The sequence below is a fragment of the Trichechus manatus genome, unplaced genomic scaffold, assembly GCF_000243295.1.
Source record: "Trichechus manatus latirostris isolate Lorelei unplaced genomic scaffold, TriManLat1.0 scaffold00096, whole genome shotgun sequence".
NCBI classification, from domain to species: Eukaryota; Metazoa; Chordata; class Mammalia; order Sirenia; family Trichechidae; genus Trichechus; species Trichechus manatus.
In genome coordinates this window covers 9,240,323-9,250,872 of record NW_004444032.1, presented here as the reverse complement: position 1 = coordinate 9,250,872, position 10,550 = coordinate 9,240,323, and the positions used below count along the sequence as shown (strand labels likewise).

The 10,550-nt window shown below is 41.9% G+C and overlaps 1 pseudogene; it reads left to right on the top strand.

Moving 5' to 3' along the window:
- The first annotated feature begins 7,368 nt into the window (after positions 1-7,368).
- On the top strand, positions 7,369-8,003 carry LOC101355285 (39S ribosomal protein L22, mitochondrial pseudogene; annotated as a pseudogene).
- The last annotated feature ends 2,547 nt before the right edge of the window (positions 8,004-10,550 follow it).

The following is a 10,550-nucleotide window of genomic DNA, read 5'->3' as shown; positions in this document are numbered from 1 at the left end:
ACCCAAGCCATGGTGTTTTCAATCACCTCATATGCATGTGAAAGTTGGACAATGAATAAGGAAGACCGAAGGAGAATAGGTGCCTTTGAATTGTTATGTTGGAGAAGAATGTTGAATATACCATGGACTGCCAAAAGAACAAATAAATCTGTCTTGGAATAAGTACAGCCAGAATGCTCATTAGAAGCAAGGATGGCAAGACTTCGTCTTACATACTTTGGACCTGTTATCAGGAGGAACTAGTTCCTGGAGAAGGACATCATGATTGGTAGAGTAGAGAAGCAGCGAAAAAGAGAAAGACTCTCAATAAGATGGATTGACACAGTGGCGGAAATAACAAGCTCAAGCATAGCAACGATTGTTAGGATGGCGGAAGATCGAGCAGTGTTTCATTCTGTTGTACATATGGTTGCTATGAGTCGGAACTGACCTGACGGCACCTAACAACAATATTTCTTGGTTCGTCTTTTCCAGGGGACTTTTCTCATCCATGACTTTTAAGTTTTGATTTGAGCCCATGCGAATCCAATGTTTGGAATTCCCCATATCTGTTAAGTTTACTTCTTGGAACGGGCCAAAGTATAGGAATTTAATCTGAACTAGCTGGTGACCTTTCTTTAAGATGAATCACCTGATCTTTGGAAATGGAATGGGTAATTGAGAGGCTGTTCTGAGTCCTCCTCTGAAGGCTGCACTCTGTAGAGAGAGCAGGCTTTGAAATTAGATTTCTGGGTTCAATTTCTAGGTTCACCGCCTGCTGGCTTGTGCCTAGGCAAGTTAGTTAACCTCTCTGGTCTCAGTTTCCTCGTCAGTAAAATGGGGATAATAATAATATCTACCTCATGAGGTGTTTGTGAGGATTAAATGAGATAATACTTGAAAAGTGCTTAGAACAGGGCTGGCATGGGAATAAGTGCTTGTTAAATGTTAGTCATTATTATTATCATTGGAAAGAATTTCTCTTCCCTCCAGGGTCTTTGAGACCCACCTAAGAGAATGGTGAAGAAACATTCCTCTGGTGTTTCCAAGGTGCAGAAGGCTTTACCTGTTGGAGATTCCACGCAGGCATCTGAAGGGCGGGTCATAATCTGCGCTGTAGGGCTCAGCAGTCTGAAGGGGAAATGGTTTGAGTTCATGACTGATGAATTACCTAAGGTACTTGATTCCTTTGATTGTTTAAACCTGACATTTCTGAGGTCATAAAAATTACAAATGGAAAGAATCAGAGTCACATCACAGGTTCCTCTTCTATACCTGCTCCATAGCAGTTTCAAGTTAACCCTTTCCTATTTATTGGTGGCGGTGGTGTTAGCTGCCATCGAGTTAGCACCTGACTCATGATGACCGCATGCACAATAGATTGTTGTGACCCATAGGGTTTTCATTGACTGATTTTTCTGAAGTAGATCACCAGGCCTTTCATCCTAGTCTGTCTTAGTCTGGAAGCTCCACTGAAACCTGTTCAGCTTCATAGCAACACACAAGCCTCCATTAACAGATGGGTGGTGGCCGCACATGAGTTGCATTGGCTGGGAATTGAACTGGATCTCTTACATGGAAGGTGTGACTGCTAGCACTGAACCAGCAAGCACTTTACTTACTGATGTAGTGGGGTAAAATTTTGATACTTTATTTACTACCCTGCGTACTGCTCCCTGGCTGAGGACATGGGGGAGGCTGCCCTTGTTACATTGACATGGAAGATGGATGGGATGCACTGTAAAGGGGAAAGATCACAGAGTTGTTCGTATAGTATGATCTCATTTAATAATAAACAAACGTTGTGTGTGTATGTGTGTAGTATATGGAAGATTATCTCTATGGCATTATTGGAATTATTCCAATTAGTGCAATTATTTGTGCTTTTTATGTTCCTCTATTCTTTGTGTTAATATTATGTGTCTTCAAATTATTCTGGCTATTCGAAAATAACTTTGTATAGTACTTTTATAATTAGAGTAAAAAGAGAAGGAACATTATTTGGATGTGTCTCCTTCAGACTTAAGCAGTCAGGGGCAGGGGTGAGGGTGAACCAGTGGATTTGGGTTGGAGCCAGCATTTAAGACCAAGCCCCACTCTGCTCCCCTATACAAGTTTGTCACTGACCAGCTGCTAAAATGTGAGAGTCCCTCCAGTTTGAGGGCAGGGCTGAAAGGTCCCCCAAACCCCCCACTCAAAGGTTCTGGCTAAGGTTATTTCCATGGCAGTATGGAAAACACGTCAAAACAGAAGACGCTGATCTGGGTTGGGGAAAGGAGAGGCATGCTTTCTTCTGTCGTGTTTGCCTCAGTGTCAGTCAGTGACTAGAGCATTGTTCACAGGCATTCACACAGCATCAGTCAGGTTGCCTCCCGCTCTTTGTAGTAGGGCCAACGACAGTGACTCACGAACATTAGGGGCTTATTATTCTCTCAAGTAAAAGGACGTGGGAGGAATCCAGGACTGGCATGGTGGCTCTAAATGGTCATCAGCGCCCCAGGTTGCTTCTGACTTTCTGCCCCGGCATTCTGCAGGATGGCTCACGTCACTGAGCTCCCAGGACAGCTGCTGGACATTGAGCCATTTTGTCCCTGTTTCTGCCTGGACGAAGGGTTTGGATAGGGGGCAAGGGACAGGTGTGCCTTCCAAAAGCCCTCATCCCAAGGCCTGCCCTTTCGTTCAGTGACACCCAACCTACACCAGAGGCTGGGCTCTCATGTAGGGGTTTTGTTTGTTTTTGTTTTGTTTTAAGCTGGCACATTGCCCAGAGTTCTGGGCAGGCAACAAGCAGTCTCACGCAGTCTAAAAGCTCTGCTTTGTACAGCAAAGTCCATAATTTGTAAGCGTTCCAGAGATTTCAGGATCAAGGTGGATTTTTGAAAAATAGAGAAACCAAAGGTACCATAAAGAGTCCCATGGGAAAAGTCTGCCCAACGAGACAATTCTTCTGCTAAGTTGGTCACCCAGGATCTTGCTCCATGTTGCTCCAATGGCCACAGCTATCAGCACACACACACAGCATCTGGACTTTGACTATCTTTAGAAAGCTAACACAAGAGCATTGTCACACCCCATATTATCTCTATCCCCAAAGTGTGGGGGGGAGGGGGGCCAGGGTTCTTTTGACAGTCACTAAGTCACAGACAAGCTCTGCATTGCAGTTTTTAGAAAGGAACCTGCACCCCTCATTGGGGGTGGGGTGGGGGTGGGGAGGTCCTGGAGCAGTGAGACCCCCAGTGGTCTAAGATGGGCTTCTTGCAAGACAAATGCTTGGAGCTGCTCTGCAGATGAATTCAGAGGGAAACGCGGTTTTGAGAAGGAAGGTGGTTTTTGATTTTGAGTCAGGAGAAGGGTGGCTTCAGGATGTTACCTAAAAAGCCATGGAGCCCTCTGACCTACCCTCCCATCCGCCTCCAAGCAGAACAGGAACTTTGAGCAAGCACAGATCCCATCAAGGCTGTGATTGCTTTGAGATCCAAGAGGCTGGAGGAGCATTCTAGCTTTGCTTATTCTCTAACTATGCTTGAAACAGAAGGCGTTTTCCCAAGTCCTCCTCCCCTAACTCAGCTCACAAATAAGCCTCCCAGCATGGAACCTTGCAGGAGGTTGCCGCCCTCACTCAGTCCTCTGCTGTTCTTTGCTGGAATGTTGCTGCCAGCGCCACTACATTTTATCCTCTCTGCTTTCTAGGGCTCTTGGCCAATTCTTGGTACTTCTTTTTTGGTCTGTAACAGAAAGAAGCTGACCAGCAAGTTACAGACTTTTGTGATGTATAACTAAATACTAAGTAAAATTAATGCTGTATTAATACAGAATGAGCAACATGAGCAACTGATGAAGACAGTTGCTCTAACAGAATGTAATTACTAACCAAGAAAAAAAAAAAAGAGAGTAAACTTCTACTTAATATTTGTCTATATTGTGCAAGATACTATGCTCTTACTTAAAGGGATATAACATGAGTTAGGTGGTTTCTGTTTGCAGTGAGTTTATAATTGTCTAATCCAGAAGGATGGAGTAATTGTAAAATGAGGCAGATCAAGATAAATTCTATGAGAAAGTGCCGTGTAGTTCAGATATTAGCAGGTGGATCCAGAGGCTGGATCACACTCAGGCTCGAACCCTTTGGAAGGACTCCAAGTGGTGAGGTGTTCTTTAATCTCATAAGCTCTGGTTTTATTTTTTTGTGTGTGTGTGTAAGGTTAACCTGCTGCTGTTAAGTTGATTCCAACTCATAGCGACACTACAGAACAGAGTAGAACTGCCCCATAGGGTTTCTGAGGAGCAGCTGGTGGATTTGAACTACTGAACTTTTGGTTAGCAGTCCCAGCTCTTAATCACTGTACCACCAGGGCTCCATGTCTGAGGTTAGCAGCCATTAATTCTCAATGTCTTGTTGTTGTTGTTAGGTGCCATCAGGTTGGTTCTCACTCATAGCAACCCTGTGTACAACAGAACGAAACACTGCCTGGTCCTGTGCCATCCTCACAATCCTTGCTATGTTTGAGCCCATTGTTACAACCACTGTGTCAATCCATCTTGTTGAGGGTCTTCCTCTTTTTCGCTGATCCTCTAACCTTACTTAGTTGTCTAGTGCTGCCATAACAGAAATACCACAAGTGGATGCCTTTAACAAAGAAAAATTTATTTTCTTCACAATAAAGTAGGCTAAAAGTCCAAATTCAGGGCATCAGCTCCAGGGGAAGGCCTTCTCTCTCCATTGGCCTTCTCATCAATGTTCCCCTGGCCCGGTTGCTTCTCTGCACAGGGACCCCAGGTCCAAACGATGTGCTCCCCTCCCGGCACTGCTCTGTTGGTGGCATGAGGTCCCCCTGCCTCTCTGCTGGCTTCTCTCTTTTATATCTCAAGAGATTGCCTCAGGACACAATCCAATCTTGTAGATTGAGTCCTGCCTCACTAATACAACTGCTGCCCATCCTCCCTCATTAACATCACAGAGGCAGGATTTACAACGTATAGGAAAATCACACAATACCGGGAATCATGGACCAGCCAAATTGATACACACATTTTTTGGGGGACATAATTCAATCCATGACACCAAAAATGATGTTCTTCTCCAGAAACTGGCCCCTCTTGATAACATGTCCAAAGTACATGAGATGATGTCTCATCATCCTCGCTTCTAAGGAGCATGCTTGTTGTACATCTTCCAAGACAGATTTGTTCATTCTTTTGGCAGTCCATGGTATGTTCAATATTCTTCACCAACACCATAATTCAAAGGCATCAATTCTTCTTCAGTCTTCTTTATTCATTGTCTAGCTTTTGCATGCATGTGAGGTGATTGAAAATACCAGTGCTTGGATCAGGGGCACCTTAGTCCTCAAAGTGACATATTTGCTTTTTAACACTTTAAAGAGGTCTTTTGCAGCAGATTTGCCCAATGCAATACATAATTTGATGTCTTGACTGCTGCTTCCACGAGTGTTGATTGCGATCCAAATAAAATGAAATTCTTGATAACTTCAATCTTTTCTCCATCTATCATGATGTTGCTTATTGGTACAGTTGTGAGGATTTTTGTTTTATGTTGAGGTGTACTCCATATGGAAGGATGTAGTCTTTGATCTTCACCAGTAAATGCTTCATTCCATCAGTTGCTCATATGCAAGTTCAAGTTGAAGCTGAAGAAAATTAAAATAAGTCAGTGAGAATCAAAGTATGACCTTGGGTATATCCCACCTGAATTTAGAGACCATCTCAAGAATAGATTTGACACATTGAATGCTAATGACCAAGGACCAGACAAGTTGTGGAATGACATCAAGGACATCATACATGAAGAAAGCAAAAGGTCGTTTAAAAGACAGGAAAGAAAGAAAAGACCAAAACGGATGTCAGAAGAGACTCTGAAACTTGCTCTTGAATGTCAAGTAGCTAAAGTGAAAGGAAGAAATGATGAAGTAAAAGAGCTGAACAGAAGATTTCAAAGGTTGGCTTGAGAAAACAAAGTGCAGTATTATAATGACATGTGCAAAGAGCTGGAGATAGAAACCCAAAAGGGAAGAACACGCTTGGCATTTTCTCAAGCTGAAAGAACTGAAGAAAAATTAAAGCCTCAAGTTGCAGTATTGAAGGATTCAATGGGGGAAAATATTAAACGATGCAGGAAGCATCAAAAGAAGATGGAAGGAATACACAGAGTCACTATACCAAAAAGAATTGGTCGACGTTCAACCATTTCAGGATAGCATATGATCAGGAATCAATGGTACTAAAGGAAGAAGTCCAAGGTGCACTGAAGGCATTGGTGAAAAACAAGGCTCCAGGAATTGATGGAATACCGTTTGAGATGTTTCAACAAACGGATGCAGAACTGGAAGTGCTCACTTGTCTATGCCAAGAAATTTGGAAGACAGCTGCCTGGCCAACCAACTGGAAGAGATTCATATTTGTGCCCATTACCAAGAAAGGTGATCCAACTGAATGCGGAACTTATCAAACAATATCATTATAATCACGTGCAAGTAGAATTTTGCTAAAGATCATTTAAAAATGATTGCAGTGATACATCAATGGGGAACTGCCAGAAATTTGAGCCAGATTCAGAAGAGGACGTGGAACCAGGGATATCATTGCTGATGTCAGATGGATCCTGGCTGAAAGCATAGAATACCAGAAAGATGTTTACCTGTGTTTTATTGACTATGCAAAGGCATTGGACTGTGTGGATCATAACAAATTATGGACAATATTGTGAAGAATGGGAATTCCCGAACACTTAACTGTGCTCATGAGGAACCTGTACATAGACCAAGAGGCAGTCATTCAAACAGAATAAGGGGATACTGCATGGTTCAAAATCAGGAAAGTTGTGTGTCAGGGTTGTATCCTTTCACCATACTTATTCAATCTGTATACTGAGCAAATAATCTGAGAAGCCTGGACTATATGAAGAAGAACAAGATATCAGGATTGGTGGAAGACTCATTAACAACCTGCGATATGCAGATAACACAATCTTGCTTGCTGAAAGTGAAGAGGACTTGAAGCACTTAACTGATGAAGATCAAAGACCACAGACTTCAGTATGGATTACACCTCAACAGAAAGAAACAAAAATCCTCACAACTGGACCAGTAAGTGACATCATGATAAATGGAGAAAAGATTGAAGTTGTGAAGGATTTCAATTTACTTGGATCCACAATTAACACTCATGGAAGCAGTAGTCAAGAAATCAAAAGACGCATTGCATTGGGCAAATCTGCTGCGAAAGACCTCTTTAAAGTGTTGAAAAGCAAAGATGTCACTTTGAGGACTAAGGTGCGCCTGACCCAAGCCATTGTTTTCATCGCCTCATGTGCCTGAGAAAGCTGGACAATGAATAAGAAAGACCAAAGAAGAATTGGTGCCTTTGAGAAAGATGGCTGCTGCAGTCCTGGAACAGTTGGGTGCGTTATGGATGCAGAATCTGAAGAGCCAGGGAAAGTTGACCTTGGAGCTTCTTTTTGTCTCATAATGTTTTGCTCCAATCACATATTCACACAAGTGCTTCTCCTGACATCTCTCAAAAGTGGGAGAAGAAGAATAAAATCATTTATCCCCCACAACTGCCTGGAGAACCTCGGAGACCAGCAGAAATCTACCACTGTCAAAGACAAAATACAGCAAAGACAAGATGTGGTATTTGGCAAAATTGATACAAGGAATGTCCATTGACCAGGCTTTGGTTCAATTGGAATTCAGTGACAAAAAAGGGGCCCAAGTAATTAAAGAGGTTCTCTTAGAAGCACAAGATATGGCAGTGAGAGACCATAATGTGGAATTCAGATCCAATTTATATATAGCTGAATCCACCTCAGGGTGAGGCCAGTGTCTGAAACGCATCCGCTACCATGGCAGAGGTTGCTTTGGGATCATGGAGAAGGTTTATTGCCATTATTTTGTGAAGCTGGTGGAAGAACCCCCACCTCCACCTGAGGCACCAAAGACAGTGGTCGCTCTTGCCAAAGAATACATTCAGGAGCTCGCAATCAGACCATCATTCACACTCTATGATGGAGGAATTCCGACTTCAAAGTGTGTATACTTTTGCTGTTTGTTTCCTAAAAAAAAAATAAATAAATAAAGACAAATGTTTTTTTTGGAAAAAAAAAAAAGAATTGGTGCCTTTAAATTATGGTGTTGGCAAAGAATATTGAATATACCATGGACTGCCAGAAGAACAAACAAACTTGTCTTGGAAGAAGTACAGCCAGAATACTCCTTAGAAGGATAGTGAGACTTCGTCTCATGTACTTTGGACATGTTATCAGGAGGGACCAACCCTGGAGAAGGAAGTCATGCTTGGTAAGATAGAGGGTCAGAAAAAAAGAGCAAGACCCTTGACGAGATGGATTGACACAGTAGATGCAACAGTGGGCTCAAATATAGCAAGAATTGTGAGGATGGCGCAGGACTGAGCCAGTGTTTGTTCTGTTGTGCACATCGTCACTAAGAGTCGGAACTGACTTGGCAGCACCTAGCAACAACAGCTATGGCTAATGATCTTCAGCATTTCCTCACGTGTCTGTTAGCCACCTGAATATTTTCTTTGGTGAAGTGTCTGTTCATATGTTTTGCCCATTTTTAAATTAGATTATTTGTCTTTTTGGTATTGAGTTGCTGAAGTAGTCTATAGATTTTAGAGATTAGACCCTTGTTGGATATGTTGTAGCCAAAATTTTTTCCCCAGTCTGAAGTTTCTCTTTTTACTCTTTTGGTAAAGTCTTTTGATGTACATAAGCATTTAATTTTTAGGCGCTCCCAGTTATCTAGTTTATCTTCTGGTGTTTGTGAATTTTTATTTACGGCTTACATTGAATTTATGCCATGTATTAGGGCCCCTAGTGTTGACCCTATTTTTTCTTCCATGATCTTTATAGTTTTGGGTTTTATATTTAGGTCTTTGATCCATTTTGAATTAGTTTTTGTGTGTAGTGTGAGGTATGGGTCCTGTTTCACTTTTTTATAGATGGACATCCAGTTTTGCCGGTACGATTTGTTAAAAAAGACTGTCTTTTCCCCATTTAATGGACTTTGGTTCTTTGTTAAAAATCAAGTGACCATAGGTGGATGGATTTATGGCCAGGGTCTCGACTCTGTTCCATTAGTCTATGTGTCTGTTGTTATACAAGTACCAGGCTGTTTTGACTACTGTGGCTGTATAGTAGTTTCTGAGATCAGGTAGTGTGAGACCTCCTACTTTGTTCTTTTTCTTCAATAATACTTAGCTTATCTGGGGCCTTTTTCCTTTCCAGAAAAAGTTGGTGATTAATTTTTCCACCTTGTTAAAGAATGCTGTTGGTATTTGGATAGGGTCTTACACTTCTTTTAATAGGAAAGGTAATATAGTATAGTGATTAACAACATGGAGTTTGGAGCCATACTGTTTTAGTTCAAGGTCCTTGGTTGGCACAAATGGTTTATGCTAGACTACTAGCCTAAAGGTTGGTGGTTTGAATCCATCTAGCAGTGCTGCAGAAGAAAGTTCTGGCAATCTGCTTCCAGAAAGATTACAGCCAAGAAAATCCTATTGAGCAGCTGTACTCTGTGACACAGGGGGTTTCCATGAGTTGGAATCGACTCTGGCAACAGGTTACAAGTACTAGTTCAAATCCTGACTCTTAACACTTCATAGCTATATGACTTCTTCATACTTTAGTTTCCTTGCCTGTAAAAGGGGAATAAGATGGACAGAATCCATGTTCTTAGGGAGTTCTAGTTGTAGAAGACAGACAATTAAAAACAAAAAACAAAAAACAGATAGTGTATGCCACTTAGCAGATTCTATTTCCCCACCCTTGAATCTGGGTTTGGCCAATAGAATGAGGTAAAAGTGATAGTGTTTGGGGGCCTCAAGGGCTCTTGTGAGTTTCCCCTTACCTTCTTGTCCTTCTGCTATTGCCATGTGAAGGACATGCCCAGACTACCTTGCCCGTTCCAGGAAGGTGATGAAAGATAGGTGAAGCAGAGCTGAGTTACCCTAGATTATTCAATCCCTAGCTAGCCACAGATTTGTGAGGAGCCCAGCTAAGACCAGAACTGCCCAGCCAAGCCTGGTTTAGATCTGGCAATTCCCCAGCTGACTGGTAAATGAATGAGAATTAACATTAATTAATGATTGTTGTTTTAAGCTACTGGGTCTTTGTTACATGGCAATAGCTGATTGATACAAACAGCTAATATTTATTGACGTTTACTCTAGGTCTTTTTTACACAAACTCATTTAATCCTCACAAAAGTCCTTGGGTAGCTACAGAGCATACACGTTTAATAAAAATTTAACTGATGGAAATTTGATATAGTACAATAAAAATATTAATATTTCAGTACTGAAGTCACTACTGAGGTTCACTCTTCACCCAAAGGTTAGACAGGCACATAAAACAAAATGAGTCTAAATGGGATCCTAGTCCAGGGGCAAGGATGAGAAGGTAGGAGGGGACAGGAAAGCTGATAATGGGAAACCCAAGGTCGAGAAAGGGAGAGTGCTGACATGTCATGGGGTTGGTAACCAATGTTACAAAACAATATGTTTATTAATTGTTTACTGAGAAACTAATT